Raw genomic sequence first — 20,411 nt, 5'->3', positions numbered from 1 at the left:
TTCACAAAAAATTACCTCAACATGGGTCATAGACCTAAATGTAAAACACAAAACTATAAAACCTCTAGAAGAAAATGTAGGAGAAAATCTATATGGCAATGACTTTTTAGATACAAAGCCAAAAGCACAAAAGATTTTTCTATCTATAAAAAGAATATGTTGATAAGTTGGACTATATTAAGATGAAAAACTTCTTCTCTGGAAAAGACATTTTTAAAAGAGCGAAAGGACAAATCACAAGTTGAGAAAAAAATATTTGCAAAACACATATCTTATTAAAGACTTGAATCTAAAATATACAAAGAACTTTTAAAACTCAGCAATAAGAAAACAAACAATCCAATTTCAAAATGAGCAAAAGATCTGAACAGACACTTCATCAAACTAGATCTACAGATGGCAAATAAGCGTATGAAAAGATGCTCAGCATCATTTGTAATTGGGGAACTGCAAATTGAAACACCAATGAGACACCACTACACATCTATCAAAACGGCCCAAATCCAGAACACTGACAACACTAAATGCAGGTGAGGATGTGGAACACCAGGAATTCTCATTCTTTGCTGGTGGGAATGCAAAATGACACAGCCAGTTTGGAACACAGTTTGGCAGTTTCTTACAAAGCTAAGCTAAACATAGTCTTACCAAATAATCCAACAATTGCACTCTTAGGTAGTTACCTAATTGGTTTGAAAACCTGTTTCTGGACAAAAGCCTGCACATGAATGTTTATAGCGACTTTATCCTTAATAGCCAGAAGCTATTTCATAATATTGGAAGCAACTGAGATGTCTTTCAACAAGTGAATGGATAAACAAACTGTGGTACAACCATACAATGGAACATTATTCATCACTGAAAAGAAATGAGCCATCCAGCCACAAAAAGACATGGAAGAACCATGTCTTAAAAGCACATTGCAAAGTGAAAGAAGCCAATCTTAAAAGGCTACATTTCCAAAATATTATATAATGTGACGATGGAGGCAGAGACTGGAGTTACGCGTCTTCAAGCTGAGGAAGGGCAGAGACTGTTGGCCATCACCAGAAGCCAGGCAGAGGCGAGGAAGAACCCTCCCTTAGAGCTTCCAGAGAGACCCCGGCACTGCTGGCGCCTTGATTTCAGACTTCTAGCCTCAAAACTGTGAAGCAATATATTTCTGTTGCTTTAAGCTGCCCAGGTAGTGGTATTTTGTTATAGCAGCCTGAGGGAAATAATATACCTCTTTTATCACCTGGTTTCAGGTGAGGGGACTTTATCTCTGTCCCCTCCTGAATGAGGAAGAGAAATGCCACGGCACTCCAGCAGCCCTCTCCAGAAAAATCCTCTTCCTCATTGTCACTTGCACCTCAATTCTCACCTAGGCCGGAGGTGGGCAAGAGCTAATGCAGGCCTGGCTTGGGGCCACTCCCCTGGCAGGTTTCACATGTGCAGTCTACACCTCACTCCAAAACCTGGGGGTATGCAGCACCTGTATTTTGGCTTTTGGAGCCTCCAGAGATTGGTTTAGGAACTGAAGCCTAAGCCAATTGGAGAATGGATTTGCTCAGAAGCAGACACGTGGCTCAGTTCAAACCAAAATGGAATGCAAGAAGTTTGGGTTTCTGGGTTTCTGCTCTTGAGAGAACCACAAGACATAAAACCTCTCTCTTACCGGATATGAATGGAGAAGGATGACGGAGTTGCAGCCAAACCATGACTGCTCAGAAAGCCAGTCTGTGGGTGAAACTGACATTACAGATGTCAGAACAGACAAAAGATACCTGGATGCTCAAAGAGCACACTGAGCCACTGGATCAACCAGCCCTGGAGTTCACCATACCCTTGGATTTCTGTAACATGAACCATTCAGTTTTCTCATTAGTTAAGCCGGTTTGAGTGGGGATTCTTTCTCTTTGCAATTTAAACACCCTAACTGATCCACCCTCAATTAGGACCAAACTCCAATCTCATCGCTCAACATGCTTGTCACTAAATGTCCAACTATGTGTGAATACTTGTCTATAACCACCCTGAAAGACACAAATTGAAATTTCTAACATGAATTTTTTTACTTTTGTATTTGTATGCTCTATAATGTTTCAACAAATTAAATACTGATATATGCAATAAATATTGCATAATTACAAGTATAAGCACATATACATGCATACTGATACATTACTCCTCCCAAACATTGACTTTTCCTCCTAGTTAAGATTGTGCTATGTAGGCAGTGGGACACTAATAAAAGCAATGAGCAAAACTTGTTGTAATAGGCATGACACCAAGGATATCACAACGGCAAACATTCCACATGAGTAAATATATCTATTAGATATTCTACGCTATGGCTGGGTTTACATAATGTCAAACATCTGGTTGAAGACTAAAAATAATCAAGTAATAGTGAGTGTCTCCAAAATAGTCATGGATTTGGAATATAAAATAAAATTTCACATGTTAAAATTTTCATTCCATGATCTAACTGTAATACAGTTTTGTTCTTTATCAAAGTCAGAATTGAATTTAAAAGCTAAATTTTAACATTAGTGTATTTTGCTAGTTAAAAGCTAAAATATTTTATTTGCAAACCACACCATAGAATAGAACTAGAAAATAAAACATGAAATTGAATTCCAAGCCCCTATATTGTTTCTTAAGGTGGCCATCTAAATATTGAGGCTCCTATACATTTTCAAGATGTAGATTCCACATTAATTTATAATTTAATTTTGAAACATAAATTTATTTCTAATGTTTACAGATATAAGATGTAAAACTCAAATTTAAGACACATATATTCTCTGCCAATAGTAAATATATACTTTTTGAAGAATTCACAGAACACTTCACAAAATGTTGGTGTAAAGTCAAGGAAAAAAATAACTTGAGGCCGGCCACAGTGGCTCACGCCTGTAATCCTAGCACTCTGGGAGGCCGAGGCAGGTGGATCACTCAAGGTCAGTAGTTCAAAACCAGCCTGAGCAAGAGCAAGACCCTGTCTCTACTAAAAATAGAAACAAAGTAATTGGCCAACTAAAAATATATAGAAAAAATTAGCCGAGCATGGTGGCACATGCCTGTAGTCCCAGCTACTCGGGAGGCTGAGGCAGAAGGATTGCTTGAGCCCAGGAGTTTGAAGTTGCTCTGAGCTAGGCTGATGCCACAGCACTGTAGCTTTGGCAACAGAGTGAGACTCTGTCTCAAAAAAAAAGGATGCCAAGAACATATATTGGGGAAAAGACAGTCTCTTCAATAAATGATGCTGGGAAAACTGGATATCCATATGCAGAAGAATGAAACTATACACATATCTTTTGCATATACAAAAATCAAATCAAAATGGATTAAGGACTTAAATCTAAGATCTGAAACTATGAAACTACTAAAAGAAAACATTGGATAAATGCGTCAGGACATTGGCCTGAGCAAGGATTTCTTGAGTAGTACTTCCAAAGCACAGGCGACCAAAGCAAAATTGGACAAATGGGATCATATCAAGCTATAAAGCTTCTGCACAACAAATGAAACAATTAACAAATGGAAGAGACAACGCACAGAGTGGGAGAAAATATTTGCAAACTACCCATCTGACAAGGGATTAATAACTAGACTATATAAGGTGCTCCAACAACTCAATAGAAAACAATAAAATAATCAAATTAAAAATGTGCAAAGAATCTGAATAGAAGACATCTCTCAAGAGGACATACAAATGGCCAACAGATATATGAAAAAATGCTCAACATCACTGGTCATCAGAGAAATGAAAATTAAAATTACAATGAGATATCATCTCACCTCACTTGAAATGGCTTTTATCAAAAAGACAGGCAATAACAAATGCTGGCAAGGATGTGGAGAAAGGGGAATCCTCAAGCACTATTGGTGGGAATGTATATTAGTGCAACCACCATGGAGAATAGCATGAAGGTTCCTTAAGAAACTGAAAATAGAACTACCACAGGATCCAGCAATCCCACTGCTAGGTATATATTCAAAGGGGGAGAATTCAGTATATCTAAAAGATATCCACACTCCCATGTGTATTGCAGCACTATTCATAATAACCAAGATTTGGAATCAACCTAAGTGTCCATCGGCAGATAAATAGACAAAAAAATTGTGGTACACATATACAATGGAATAATACATAGTCACAAAAAAGGATGAAGTCCTGCCATTTGCAACAACATGAATGGAACTGGAGAACATTATGTTAAACGAAATAAGCCAAGCACAGAAAGACAAATCTCACATGTTCTCACTCATATATGGGAGCTAAATATTAAAAACAATGGATCTCATGGAGACAGAGGATAGAATGATGATTACCAGAAGCTGGGAAGGGTAGCAGGGAGTAGTGGGATAAAATAGGGATGGTTAATGGGCGCAAAAATATAGTTAGTTAGTTAGATAGAATGAAGAATATTTGATAGCACAACATGACTATAATCAACAATAAGTTAGGATACACTTTAAAATAACTGAAAGATATCATTGAAATGTTCCTAACACAAAGAAATGATAAATGCCTAAGATGATGGCCACCCCAATTACCCCGATTTGATTAATTCACATTGTATACCTGCATCAAAATACCACATGTAGCCGGGCGCAGTGGCTCACGCCTGTAATCCTAGCTCTCTGGGAGGCCGAGGCGGGCAGATTGCTCGAGGTCAGGAGTTCGAAACCAGCCTGAGCAAGAGCGAGACCCCGTCTCTACTATAAATAGAAAGAAATTAATTGGCCAACTAATATATATACAAAAAATTAGCCGGGCATGGTGGCGAATGCCTGTAGTCCCAGCTACTCGGGAGGCTGAGGCAGGAGGATTGCTTGAGCCAGGAGTTTGAGGTTGCTGTAAGCTAGGCTGACGTCACGGCACTCACTCTAGCCTGGGCAACAAAGCGAGACTCTGTCTCAAAAAAAAAAAAATACCACATGTACCCTATAAAGGTATACAACTATTATGTACCCATAAGAATTAAAATATATCAAATCACAACTTGGTAAGGGAAGTAAAATTTAAAAATATATAACAACAAAAATAAATAAACTTCAAAAACTTAATATTAAAAATAAAAGTAAAATTAAAAAGGTAAAAGATTATCAGGTCTCAATGAGAAAAACAAAAAAGTTCTAGGTAGTGTGAGTCTCAGGGGACCCCCTTTAACGTGTTTCCAAAGCCGTGAATCCACTTTGACACACATCCTATTTCAAATCTTAGAGCATGGAAGTGAAAAAAAGCGTAACAATGCTGCCACCTACTGGTTGTAGAACAAACATATGTAGGTTGATAGGGAAAAAAAGACAATTCTGAGATTTCCTCTGGACAAGAAAAACAGAACTATTCATGGACAATGATTCTTAGAGGTTGTGGGAGAGCAAGGGAAACAGAGCTCCTTCAACCTTAAGGTATGCCTAGAAGCTAAATCTGAGACTTGGAGCAGATGGCAGGTAGCTTTTAATTTTCAGATGAGCCCCAGGGCATACTCTAGAACAAGAGGTTTAAGAGAAGGGATGTATTTAGAGGGCATAATAAAGACAAAATAATTTTTCATTCCCCACCCCAACCTCAGAAGCCTTGGAGAAGATGAATTCTCTACAAAAGAGAAGAAATGGGGGGACCAACCTGAGAGTAGGATACCAAGCCAGGGCTCTAGGAGAGAAGAGTGTTAGCAAAGCCTCACCTAACTCACAGGACAACTTCATGGGAATCAGAAAGGGAGGAATATCCCCTTCCCCGAACAGGTGCAGCTCTGTGCCAGGGTGCGAGGACAACTGAATTCAGCCTAGCACTCACCCTCCTAGCCCGGCACCCTGTGAGGCACAACTTGTCAATCATACACAGAGCCCTGGCTACAGGAAATATGCTCCTTATGGTGTAGTGAACATGTAACCATTTGAAAGCTATTTGTTAATTTTTAAATACTCCATTTCTCCAAGACTAACCATATGACCCAGCAATCATGCTCCTTAGTATTTAACTAAATGAATTGAAAACCTATGTCCATACAAAACCTGCACACAGATATTTATAGCAGTTTTATTCATAATTGCCAAAACTTGGAAGTAACCAAGTGTCCTTTAGTAGCTGAGTGGACAAACAAACTGGTACTTCCAGACAATGGAATACTACTGGGCACTGAAAAGAAATGAGCTATCAAGCCACAAAAAGACATGAAGAAACCTTAAATTTGCATATTGCAAAGTGAAGAAGCCAATCTGAGAAGGCTATATACATATGTCCAACTCTATGACATTCTGGAAAAGGCAAAACAATGGAGACAGTAAAAAGATAACCGGTTGCCAGGGGTCAGGAGAAAGGAAGGACAAATAGGTGGAACACAGAAGATTTTTAGGGCAGTGAAAGCATTCTGTGTGAGACTACAATGGTGGACACCATTAGTCCAAACCCATAGAATGTAAGCACCAAGGGTGAACGCAAAGGTAAACTGTGAACTCTTGGTGACGACGATGTGTCAGTGTAGGGTCATCGGTGGTAGCAAATGCGCCACTCTGGCGGGTACAGCAGCAGCAAGGCCGTACATGTGTGGGGGTGGGGCCATCTGGGGACTCTGCACTTGCTGCACAATTTTGCCATGAACCTAAAACTGCTCTAAAAATAAAGTTTATTTTTTTAAAACTCCATCTCTATTTCATCAATAACCATAATGACAACTTAATAGAGCCAGAGAATAATAGAGACTTGGGCATATAATTACCCATATCTGCCCAGCATTTAAAATGTTATAGATCCTTGTGTTTGGGTTAAATTTTGACTTTTGAAAAATGAAAGGGGGCTCCTTACAAGTGTTCAATTAAAATAAAATTGAAGTCATGATTTTCATCTATTTCCTACCTCTGTAATCAGGAAATATGCAAGAAATCTTATATGCTGTAAAAAAAAAAAAAAATCTAGAAAAACAAGTAAAACTTGTGCTTACTTTACCAGGCACAGAAAGACAAGTATCACATGTTTTCACTCATATGTGGGAGCTAGAAAAGTTGATCTCATGGAGGTGGAGAGGAGAATGATAGATACCATTCTGCTGGTATACAATTGGTGCTCAATAAAGAACTCTCCTCCCCCTGTGGCAGGCCCTAAGAGTTCCTAACAATGCAGTTTAAAACCTCTTAGACTGGAAATGCTCTGTGATCTAAGAAATGGCTGGGTGGGGAGAGATGAAGAGAAGTTGCTTAATGAGTACAAGCACATGGTTAGATAGAAGGAATAAGTTCTAATATTCAATAGCAGAGTAAGGTGACTATAGTTAACAACAATGTATTGTATATTTTAAAGTAGCTAGGAGAGAGGACTTGTAATGTTCCCAACACATAGAAATGATAAGTCCTCAAGGTGATGGATATCCCAAATCCCCCCCACCAGATCATTACACATCGTACGCATGTAACAAAATACCACATGTATCCCGTAAGTATGCAAAATATTCTGTATCAATTAAAAAAAATAAAAGATAGGAGAGAAAGCTTGTGCTTAGTTTAAAACCTTAAAAGAATGGAAATTCTCCATGTTAAAATTCTCTAAGTGAAAACATTCCTTAGACAGAGACCAGGAGTTTGAGTATGTGAGAAAGTTTTGTACAGTTGTCTTAATATTAAAGATATATATGCTGAAACTTATTTCCTTTGATAGATTTCTTACATCCTTAGGACTTGACTTGTTTATAGTAACATGATTCATCCCTCACCTGGGATGCTGAGGTACTGTCAAAAAATAAAAAGACTTACGTTATAATTAAGGTTAGATACTGCTATACTGCTATAGGCTGAATTGTATCCTCCAAGAATTCATGTTGAAGCCTTAACCCACCCCCCAACATGATTGTATATAGAGACAGGATCTTTGGGAGGTAATTAAGGTCAAATGAGGTCATAAGAGTAGAGTCTGACTCTGATAGGACTGTGGTCTCATAAGAAGAGGAAGAACTCTCCCTCCCTCTCCCTCCCTGTCTCTCGGCCATGTGAGGACACGGCGAGGAGGTGGCTGTCTGCAAGCCAGGAAAAGAGCCCTCACCAGGAATTGAATCAACCAACACCCTGATCTTGGACTTCCAGCCTCCAGAACTGTGAAAAAGTATTAAATAAATAAATATCTATAAATAATATGTCTGTTGCTTACACCACTCAGTCTATGTAATTTTGTTGTGGCAGCCTAAGCTAACTAAGACAAACAGTGCTGACTTCCTGTTGGAAAGATAGCTACAACGCTAAATTACATGGCTATACGTCCCTTTAAGACCTCAACTTACATGTCAGTAATCAAGATGTCATCTTTGATATGCTTTAGTTCAGGAGGATCTTATATAAATCCTGCAACTAATAGGGACCACAGAGCATTTCCAGCCTAAGGGTTTTAAACTGCATTGTCAGGAACTCTCAGGGCCTGCCACAGGGGGAAGAGAGTTCTTTAATGAGCACCAACTGTGTACTAGACACAGTACCCAGAAATGCAGCTATGAATGGTTACAAGTTCCCCACTCTCTTGACACTGACATTCTAATGGGGAGCAGAGAATACACAAGTAAAGGGATAAATAGCAAAGGTATTAATAATTACAAGCTCTCCTATGAAGAAAATGTATAGGTTAAACAGGGAGGGAGGCCTCTTAAGGAAGCACGGCCATGTGAAAAAGGACAAATAGGTGGCAGGAACAGCAGAGGCAAAAGCCCAGAGGTACAAAAGAACTGGGGGTGGCCCGGGAAATGCAAAGTCCAGGATGCCTAGAGCGTCTCAAACCAAGAGGAGAGGATGTGAGATGAGACTGAACAACCAGAAGGAGCCAGCCATGCCAGGCCCTGGACATCTTGGTAAAGAATTTTAGGCTGTATTCTAAGAGCAAAGGGATGACACCAGGAGTTTTAAGCAGAAGAGCGCACAGCTGTGGGATTATTCTGGTTGGTACATAAAGAATGAGTTATGAGGCAGCAGGAGTGGATGCTAAAGTATCATTAGGGGGCTCTTGGAGAAATACAGTTGAGCGAGTATACAGATGAGAAGTAAATTTTGTTTCTTTTTTCCCTTTTTTTCATTAGAGATGGGGTCTCTCTGTTGCCCAGGTTGGAGTGCAATGGCACAATCATAGCTCACTGCAGCCTCCAACTCCTAGACTCAAATGATCCTCCCCCCTCAGCCTCCTGAGTAGCTGAGACTACCGGCATGTGCCACCATACTCTGCTAATTTTTTTTAATTTTTTGTAGAGACGGGGTCTCGCTATGTTGCTCAGGCTGGGCTCAAAGTGACCCTTTTGCCTCAGCTCCCAAAATGCTAGAATTACAGCATGACTTGCTGTGCCCGGCCAGAAGGTTATATTTTGGCAGTAGAAATGACAAGACTAGTTGATAAATTTGGTAAAGGAAGGGAGAGAGAGAAAACTTAAGAGTTACCTAGATTCTGAGTTCAAACAATTAGGTGTTACCACTTAACTGGGATGGGAAAGACTCAGAGAGATGAGCAGATTTGAAAGCTAGCTTAACCCAGAATTCACTATGGAGCAAGTCAGTTTGGAATGGCTCTTAGCCATTCCAGTAGAGAAGTCAGATAGGGAGTTGGACAAAAATCCAACTCAACTAGCTTAAGTAAAATAAGTAACTAAATAAAAATTGAATACATTAAGGCCGGGCGCGGTGGCTCACGCCTGTAATCCTAGCACTCTGGGAGGCCGAGGCGGGCGGATTGCTCGAGGTTAGGAGTTCGAAAACAGCCTGAGCAAGAGCGAGACCCCGTCTTTACTATAATAGAAAGAAATTAATTGGCCAACTAATATATATAGAAAAAATTAGCCGGGCATGGTGGTGCATGCCTGAAGTCCCAGCTACTCGGGAGGCTGAGGCAGTAGGATTACTTGAGCCCAGGAGTTTGAGGTTGCTGTGAGCTAGGCTGATGTCACGGCACTCACTCTAGCCTGGGCAACAAGCGAGACTCTGTCTCAAAAAACAAACAAACAAACAAAAAAAAACAAAAATAAACAAAAAAAATTGAATACATTAATTTTAACAAATTTTTTGGCTCACATAAGCAGCAAACCCAACAACTGGCTTCAAGCACAGCTATGTCCAGATACTGAAATAGTGACATGGGACTCTTCCTTCTGCATTTACTGTCTTAATCTGCAGCCATCTTGCCCCACGGCAGTGGACGAGGAGCCACCATGTCCCAGAGGAAGAGGAAAATGCTTTTTTCCCCTGCCAAAATGCTGAGGCTTAGGGAAGATTCTCATTGACCCTATTTCAGTCATGAGCCCATCCCCAAATTTATCATGCATCAAAAAAAAATGGAGAACTTTACTAGTCTGGGTTGTGAGCCAACCCTACAGGTCAAACTGGGGAGAATAAGATGCAGAGAACAGGAGTAAAGAACCTCACCAAGCCCTAACAGAGGGAAAAGAAGTTGCTCCCCCAGAGAATCAGCAGGGTGGCCTATCAGACAGTGGGGATGGCTGTGGGTTAGTAGAGTAATGTTAGCTGTGGTAACAAGCAAATCCCAACATTTCTATGACTTAACACATTAAGACATTATTTCTTGCTCAGATAATCTGATATGCATGTGCTTGATCGATATGTATGTGCAGCTCTCTTTGAAGCAGTGAATCAAGGATACAGGTTTCTTATCTTCTGTGCCTGTGCAATCTTCAACAAGTGGTTTCCAAAATAGCAGTGTTCGTGCCCAGCAGAAGGGGATGGAGGTTGAGAAGACACACGCACTTCCCCACCGCCTTTGGTCACCATACAGAACCAGCCTTGAGGCCCCACTATACAAAGGGAAGCCTTGGAGAGTCTGCCTGGCTGAGCGACCACTCCCAGCAACCACTCTGCACTCTGGGAGGGACAGGGGCCAGCCCTCCCTCAGGTGCTAAGTGGACAAAGGCAGCAGATGTCCACTCTAGCGTCTGTCCAGCAGTCCTGCACAGGAGGCAAAGTGATCATGCCATTTTTTTTTTTGAGACAGTCTCACTCTGTTGCCCCATCTAGAGTATAGCTGGGACTACAGGCGCACACCACCATGCCCAGCTAATTTTTCTATTTTTTGTAGAGAAGGGGTCCTGCTTTTTCTCAGACTGGTCTCAAACTCCTGAGCTCAAGCAATTGTCCCACCTCAGCCTCCCAGAGTGACAGAATTACAAGCGTGAGCCACCACACCCAGCCAGTCCATTACTTAAGTTTATGCTTTTCTGGGTGATCTTTTTGTCACAATGGGGTGCCGTGTTCATGGTTTTTTACCCTAAATGCACATTAGAATCACCTTGGAAACTTTTAAAAAAAACATGCCCATGCCCAGACCGATTGAATCAGAGTCTTTCATGGGCAGAACCTGGGCCTCACTATTTGGGTGAAACTCCTCAGAAGTGACCCTAATGTGTACCCAGGACTAAGAACCATTTGGTTTAAATAAAGGAAAGACATTCAGTAATAAAGAGAGGAACCAATTGTCATTTAAAATTCTAGTCTTGAAAATTTGAGGGAGGAACTCGCTGAGCCCAGCTTGGGACAAGTGGCCATCACGGGTCATGAGGAACACATCAGACAGAGCCACGGATGTTCAGATGGGGTCCGAGCACACACGGGGCAGAACACGGAAGGCAGCTGCATGATGGGTGGGTGGAGGTGAGGAAGCAGCGGGAGTGAGGGCCCCGTGCTGTCTAGGACTTTGTCTGGGAAGGGAATAGTGACATAAAAGACCATTCCTTGCAGACTGAAGTTGACGCTAAAAGGAAAATGAGGCACAACTGACAGAAAGTTCTGAAGCACAGGTGACACTACGTGACAAGTTTGGAACGCTCAATGTGAGAAAATGGATCACTTAGTACACACCAGGCACAGGCCAGAACTTAGCCCCAAATATCCCATTTTGTCTGAAAAACTAAAATCTCACTTTCAAACTGCCCCCCCCAAAATCTCAATTTATTTACTAGGACCATGTAAGGAATCTTGCTCCTTAACCATTTGGTGGTCGAGTCCAAAAAAATAGAAATGAAAGCCACGTGCTCCCTTATCTGCCCTCTTTGCAGAGCCACATTCACTTTGGGCTCCTCCCAGGTATTCTCACAGAAAGGTCTAACCAAACAAAAATAAGGTTTTTAGAAAAAAATGGTTTGCAAACAATTCTATGCAATTGGACTGGAAAGGACATGAAAGGATACACTTAAAACATGCATACAGAGAAGTAAATGAAAAAATCAGGAGAATTACTTTATTAAATCAGAAAATTACAATGTTTTTTAGAAATGAAAAAGGTTCCCCCACCCCTGCTTATAAGGTGCAAATAAAAGGCGTTCTTCTGGAATATCATGCACTGTTGCAGAACCAACACTAAAGCAGGAAGTATGTTCCAGAACAAGCCATCTGATCATGGGTGCGTGAGTCTGGAGCTGAGTTTGTGTGTTCCCTGCCTGCCCGACAGGGTGGCTGAATCAAATTAGAGGAGACAAGTTCAACAAGTGCTGTTATAGCTACACTTGACAGTGCTTACTGCATGCCAGCCACTGTCCTAAGCACCTTACAGACAGTAGGGTAACTAAAACCACAACAGCCCGTTATTGCCAGCTAAGGAAACTGAGGCATAGAGGTCAAATAAATTGCTCAAAGTCACAAAGCATTATATCTAGACTGATTGGCTCTTCACAAAACCTGTTTCTTCTTCTTCCTAGGCAAAAGATTAGAGCTAAACTTCATTTCCCTGCCTTCCTCGCAGTTGGAGTGCTGTAGTAGCCAGTGAAATACACGCTGAAGCTCGTGCACCATCTCCAGGCCTGGCCCATAAAACGCCATACACATCCTCATGCTCTTTCACACCCCATGGGCTTAATGAACTGAGAAGAGCCACCTTGGAGGGCGCAGACTGAAGACAGCAAAGCCATAAGACCTAAAGAGCCCGGATCCTCCAACTGTCGCTTGAAGGAAAGCCAGCGGCTCACCAGAGACACTCACTTTAGACTCTACATGAGCGAAAAGCAAACATCTATTGTATAATATTTGATCCATTACTTATTTGGGAGTTTGCTGTCAAAGCAGCAATTTATTACCCTAATTAATTTTAAAAATTAGGACCCTCTAGTAGGGACTGCCTCAACAAGACGCGTAAAATTACGTGACATTGGTAGGCGGTGAGAAAAGATGTCAGAAGCTGAGGGGATGGAAGGCCACGTTGTGCAGTGGCAGATCTTTCGGTCAAGCTGTTTCCTGCAATAAGTTGCAAGGCAAGTCCCACTACAGCTGGAGCAGTGTTCAGAAAGACTCGAACTGATGGTGTGTGTTGGCTCTTACCTTCTCCCTTTGGCCAGGCGTTGCCAGGAAGTGGCGAGCTCAGGAAAGGACTGGGCAGCCTGCAAGCAGAAATGAAAAGGAATGTAGTTCAGTAATTGGGGGCCTCAAAATTTAGAAAAACTGACTACTCTAAATGGCAAACAGTAAGAGATATAAGATTTTAAAAGGCTTTGAGTAACAAAGGGTTAAGACTCAGGAGAGAAGGAGGAGAGATCAAGGACCTGGCCTTCCCACCACATTAAGTTGATGGGGTGAAGAGGCAAGGAGGTAAGTCAATCTTGGGAACAATGTCTAATAAAGAATTTCAGAAGTGGATGCAGGCACATGAAACTGGCTGCAGCAGAATAGTGTCCAATCAGAGAACTTCTGTCACCTCTCACCCTGGAGCCTTCTCAGTGCCTCATTCCAGTGAGTTCTGAGTATTTTTTCTCTCTCTGATGATAATGTTTTTATCGTGGTAAAAAACGTTATCATGTGAAATGTACCCAACTAACAAATTTTTAAGTGTATAGCACAGTTTTAATATTTGTACTTTTTTTAATTGACACACATAATTGTACATACTTATGGGTTGCAGTCTATTTTGATACCAATATACAATGTGTATTGATCGTGTCTAACTTACTATTGTTCCTGTTAACCAACTTTTTTTAGCTACACATCCTCCCCCTACCTTTCCAGCCTCTAGTAACCACTATTCTCTCTACTTTCATGAAATCAACTTTTTTAGGTTCCACATGTGAGTGAGAACATGCAATATTGATCTTTCTGTGCCTGGCTTATTTCACTTAACATGTCCTCCAAGCTCATCCATGTTGCCAGGAATAACAGGATTTTGTTCTTTTTTATGGTTAAACATTATTCCATTGTGTATATATAGCAAATTTTATTTATTCATTCATCTGTTGATGGACACTTATGTGAATTCTATATCTTGGCTATTGTGAATAATGCTACAATAAACAAGGGAGTATAGCTAGCTACCTCTTCAACATACTGATTTCCTTTCCTTTGGCTATATACTTAGTAGTGGGATTACTGGATCATATGGCAGTTCTATTTGCAGTTTTTTGAGGAATCCCCATACTATTTTCCATAATGGCTAAAGTAATTTACATTTCCACCAACAGTCTATTCCCTTTTCTCCACATCCTCACCAGCATTTGTTATTTTTTATCTTTTTTATAATAGCCATTCTAATGGGGGTGAGATAGCATCTCATTGTGGTTTTGATTACCCTGATGATTAGTGATGTTGAGCATATTTTTATATACCTGTTGGCCATTCGTATGTCTTCTTTTAAAAAATGTCTATTTAGCTTATTTGCCCTTTTTAAAATCAAGTTATTTGGTTTTTTGCTGTTGAGTTGCTTGTATATCTTGGATATGAATGCCTTGTCAGACCAATAGTTTGGAAATATTTTCTCCCATTCTACAAGTTGTCTATTAACTCTATTGATTGTTTCCTTTGCTGTGTAGACATTTTTAGTTTTATATAATCCCATTTGGGTTTTTGCTTTTGTTGCCCATGCTTTTGAAGTCTTCTCTATAAAATCTTTGCTCAAACCAATGTCCTGAAATGTTTCCCCTATGTTTTCTTTAGTAGTTTCAGTTTGGGGTCTTAAATATAAGTCTATGATCTGTTTTGAGTAGATTTTTGTATGTGGGTGGTCTAGTTTTATTTTTCTATATATGGATATCCAGTTTACCCAGCATCACTTAGTGAAGGAACTGTCCTGCTTGGGATCTTTGTCAAAAATCAGTTGGCTATAAATATGAGGATTTATTTCTGGGTTCTCTATTCTTTTCCATTGATCTATGTGTCTATTTATATGTCAGTGTCATGATGTTTTAGTTACTATGGTTGTGTAGTGTGTTTTGAGGTCAGTAGTGTGATGGCTTCAGCTTTGTTTTTTTTCTCAAGATTGCTTTGGCTATTCAGGGTCTTTTGTGGTTCTAATTTTGTGGTACTAATTTTAGGATTGTTTTTTCTATTTCTGAGAAGAATGTAATTGGTATTTTTTAGGGATTGAATTGAATCTGTAGATCCCTTTTGGTAGTTTTGTCATTTTCACAATATTAATTCTTCCAGTCCATCAGCATGGATGTTTTCCCATTTTTGTATGTGTGTCCTCTTCAATTTCTTCCATCAGTGTTTTATACTTTTTATTGTAGAGATCTTTCAACTTACTGGTTAAATTTATTCCTAGAATTTTTTTTGTAGCTATTGCAAATAGGGTTGCATTCTGGATTTCTTCTGCTGCTAGTTCATTTCTGATGTATAGAAACACTATTGGCCGGGTGCGGTGGCTCACACCTGTAATCCTAGCACTCTGGGAGGCCGAGGCGGGCGGATTGCTCAAGGTCAGGAGTTCGAAACCAGCCTGAGCAAGAGCGAGACCTGTCTCTACTATAAATAGAAAGAAATTAATTGGCCAACTAATATATATAGAAAAAAAATTAGCCGGGCATGGTGGCGCGTGCCTGTAGTCCCAGCTACTCGGGAGGCTGAGCCAGGAGGATCGCTTGAGCCCAGGAGTTTGAGGTTGCTGTGAGCTAGGCTGACGCCATGGCACTCACTCTAGCCTATACAACAAAGCGAGACTCTGTCTCAAAAAAAAAAAAAGAAAGAAAGAAAGAATAAAAAGAAACACTATTGACATTGGTATGTTGATTTTGCATCCTGCTACTTTACTGAATTTGTTTATCAATTCAAAGAGGTTTTCTGGTGGAGCTTTTAGGGTTTTATATATATGAGATCATGCATCAGCAAACAGGGACAATTTGACTTCCACCTTTCCAATTTGGCTGCCCTTTGTTTCTTTCTCTTGCCTAATTGCTCTGGCTAGGACTTCCAGTACTATGTTGAATAAAAGTGGTGAAAGTTGGGACAGAAGCTTCTAGGTTAAAAAAAGAAAAAAAAAAAAAGTGGTGAAAGTGGGGTCTCTTTCCAGATCTTAGAGGAAAAGCTTTCAACTTGCCATCATACTGTTCATTATGATGTTGACTATGAGTTTGTCATATATGCCCTTTATTGTCTTGAGGTTCATGTCTTCTATACCTAACTTATTGAGAGTTTTTAACATGAAGGGATGTTGAATTTTGTTGTATTTTTTTCTGCGTCTATTGAGATGATCATATGGTTTTTGTCCTTCATTCTGTTGATGTGATGTTACCATGTTTATTGATTTGTGTATGTTGAACATCCTTGACTACCTAGGATAAATCCCTCTTGATCACGATGAATGATCTTTGCAATGTGCTATTGAATGTGCATTACTTGGTGAGGGTTTTGCATCTCTGTTCATCAGGGATATTGGCCAATAGTTTCCTTTTTTTGTTGTTGTTGTGTCTGTGTTTAGTTTTGGCATCAGGGTAATGTTGCCATTATACAGTTACTTTGGAAAAATTCTCTCTTCAATTTTCTGGCCGAGTTTGAGAAGAATTAGTTCTTCTTTAAATGTTTGGTAGAATTCTGCAGTGAAGCCATCAGGTCCTGGCTATTTCTCTGATGGGAGACTTTTAATTACAGATTCAATCTTGTTATTTGTGATTGATCTATTCAGACTTTGTATTTCTTCTTGGTTCAATTTTGCTAGGTTGTTTGTGTCTAGGACCTTATCCATTTTCAGTAGGTTTTCTATTTGTTAGCATATGGTTCATTGTAATAGTCTCTAATGATCCTTTGTATTCCTGTGGTATCTGTTGTAATGTCTCCTTTTTCATTTCTGATTTTATTTGAGCCTTCTCTTTTTTTCTTGGTTAGTCTAGTGGTTTGTTGATTCAGTCTATCTTTTCAAAAACCAGCTTTTCATTCCATTGATCTTTTGTATTTTTTTAGTCTCAATTTCATTTATTTATTTATGTTCTGATCTTTTATTATATCTTTCCGTGTACTAGTTTGGTGTTTGGTCTCTCTATTCTTATTTTGCTAGTTCCTTGAGATGCATCGTTAGATTGTTTATTTGAAATATTTCTACTTTTTTGATGTAGGCATTTATGAGATGCATCGTTAGATCGTTTATTTGAAATATTTCTACTTTTTTGATGTAGGCATTTATTGCTATAAGCTTGCCTCTTAATATGGTAACACTGATTTTTCTGTATTCTATAGGTTTTGAAATGTTGTGTTTCTATTTTCATTTGCTTCAATGAAGTTCTTAATTTCCTTCAAAATTTCTTGAATTTGAATTCCCATTGGTTGTTCAGGAATATGTTGTTTAATTTCTATGTACTTTTACAGTTTCCAAAGTTCCTCTTGTTACGGATTTCTAGTTTTATTACATTGTGGTCAGAAAAGATACTTGATATTATTTCAATTCTTTTACATGTATTGAGACTTGTTTTGTGGCCTAACATGTGATTTATATTACTGAATGTTACATGTGCTAATGAAAAAAAATGTATATTCTGCAGTTGTTGTATGAAATACTCTGTAAAGGCTGTTAGGTCATTTGTTCTAAATTGAAGTTTAAATTCAATGTTTCTTTGTTGGCTTATGTCTAGATGATCTGCCCAATGCTAAGAGTGGGGGTTTTAAAGTCCCCAACTATTATTGTACTAAAGTCTATTTCTGTTTCTCCCTTTAGATCTAATAATATTTGCTTCATATATCTGGGTGCTCCAATGTTGGCTGCATATATATTTACAATTATTATATCCTCTTGCTGAAATGATCCCTTTGTTATTATAGAATTACCTTATCTCTCTTTATAGCTTTTGACTTAAAATCTGTTTTAGCTAAGTCTAGTTACTCCTGCTCTATTTTGGTTTCCATTTACATAGAATATCTTCTATGATATAGATTCTATATCTTCTAAGATATAGAATATCTTTTTCATTCCTTCACTTTCAGTCTGCATGTCTTTACAAGTGAAGTGAGTTGCTCACAGGCAGTATGTAGTTGGGTCATCTATTTTTATATATTCAGCCAGTCTGTATCTTTTTTTTTTTTTTTTTTTTTTGAGACAGAGTCTGGCTCTGTTGCCTGGGACAGAGTGCCGTGGCATCAGCCTAGCTCACAGCAACCTCAAACTCCTGAGCTCAAGCAGTCCTTCTGCATCAGCCTCCCAAGTAGCTGGGACTACAGACATGCGCCACCCTGCCTGGCTAATTTTATATATTTTTTTTTTAGTTGTCCAGATAATTTCTTTCTATTTTTAGTAGAGACAGGGTCTCACTCTTGCTCAGGCTGGTCTCGAACTCCTGAGCTCAAACGATCCTTCCACCTTGGCCTCCCAGAGTGCTAGGATTGCAAGTGTGAGCCACCATGCCCAGCCCCAGTCTGTATCTTTTAAATGAGAGAATTTAATCCATTTACATTCAAAGTTATCATTGATAGGTAAGGACTTACTTCTGTCATTTTGTTAATTGTTTTCTGGTTGTTTTGTATATCCTTAGTTCCTTTCTTCTTCTTTTATTTATCATTATGCTTTGGTGGTTTTCTGTAGTTATAAAAGGTGATTCTTTTCTCTTTCTCCTTTTTTATCTGTTCTACCAATGAGTTTCATACTTTTGTGTGTTTTCATAAACTTATTATCATCTTTTCATTTCTAGATGTTGGACTCTCTTGAACATTTCTTGTAAGACCAGTCCTAGTGGTAATGAATTCCCTCAGTTTTTGCTTATCTGGAAAAGACTTTAATTCTTCCTCATTTCAGAAAGATAGCTTTGCTAGGTATAGTATTCTTCACTGAAAATTTTCTTTTCACAATCATCCCATTTTCTCCTGGCCTGTAAGGTTTCTGCAGAGAAATCTGCTATTAGTCTAATGGAGATTCCCTCCTATGTGACACTATGCTTTTCTCATGCTATTTTTAGAATTCTCTCCTTTTCTTTCACTTTTGTCATTATGACTATAATGTGCCTTGGGGAGGACCTTTTTTGAGTTGAATCTATCTGGGGAATTTCCAGCTCCCTAGATCTGGATGTCCATATCTATCCCCAGACTTGGGAAGTTTTTTGCTATTATTTCATTAAATGGGTTTTCTATGACTTTTCTCTTCTTATAGAATTCCCATAATACTAACATTTGTTCACTTAATAGTGTTCTAGAAGTTGTGTAGGCTTTCTTTACTTTTTGTCATTCTTATTTCTTGTTTACTCTGACTAATTTCAAGTGGGCTATTTTCAAGTTCAGAGAGTCTTTCTTCTACTTGATCAAGTCTGCTTTCAAAGCTCTCTAAAGTATTTTTTATTCCATTTATTGACTTGTTCAGCCATAGGATTTTTGTTTGCTTTTTATTTTTGTTTTGACTCAGAGTTTCACTCTGTTACCTAGGCTAGAATGCCGTGGCATCAACCTAGCTCACAGCAACCTCAAACTCCTGGGTTCAAGCAATCCTTCTGCCTCAGCCTCCCAGGTAGCTGGGACTACAGGCATGCACCACCATGCCTGGCTAATTTTTTTCTATATATTTTTAGTTGACTGTTTGCTTTTTTTTATGATTTCTATCTCTTTGTTGAAATTTTCATGTATATTGTGAATTGTTTTCCTGATTTTATTGAGTTATCTTCTGCTTTTGGTTTTGGTTTTGGTTTTGGTTTTGGTTTTTTGTTGTTGTTGTTGTTGTTGTTTGTTTGTTTTTGAGACAGGGTCTTGTGCCGTTGCCCATACTAGAGTGCAGTGGCATTATCATAGCTCAATGCAACCTCAAACTCTTGAGTTCAATCAATCCTCCTGCCTCAGCCTCCCAAGTAGCTGGGACAACCGGTGTGCACTCCCATGCCCAGATAATTTTTCTACTTTTTGTATAGATAGGGTTTCACTCTTGCTTGGGCTGGTCTCAAACTCCTGGCCTCAAGCAATCCTCACATCTTGGTCTCCCAAAATGCTAGGATTACATGTATGAGCCACCATGTCTGGCCTGTGTTTTCTTGTATCTCATTGAATTTATTAATGCATACAATCATTATTTTGAATTCCTTTTCTGGCAATTTGTTGATTTCCTTTTCATCTGGGTTTGTTACAAGAGAGTTATATCCCTTTGATGATGTCCTTTTTTCTTTTTCATGTTTCTTTTGTCCCTGAGTTGATGTCTGTGCCTCTGGTGGAACAATATCCTCTTCCAAACTTTCTAAAGAAGTTTTATAAAGACAGACTTTAACCTGTAGTTGGGTTTTAGTGTGTCAGTTAGAAAA

The sequence above is a fragment of the Microcebus murinus genome, chromosome 5 (assembly GCF_040939455.1).
Source record: "Microcebus murinus isolate Inina chromosome 5, M.murinus_Inina_mat1.0, whole genome shotgun sequence".
NCBI lineage: Eukaryota > Metazoa > Chordata > Mammalia > Primates > Cheirogaleidae > Microcebus > Microcebus murinus.
The sequence above is the reverse complement of the archived record's forward strand: the minus strand, read 5'-3'. Positions refer to the sequence as shown.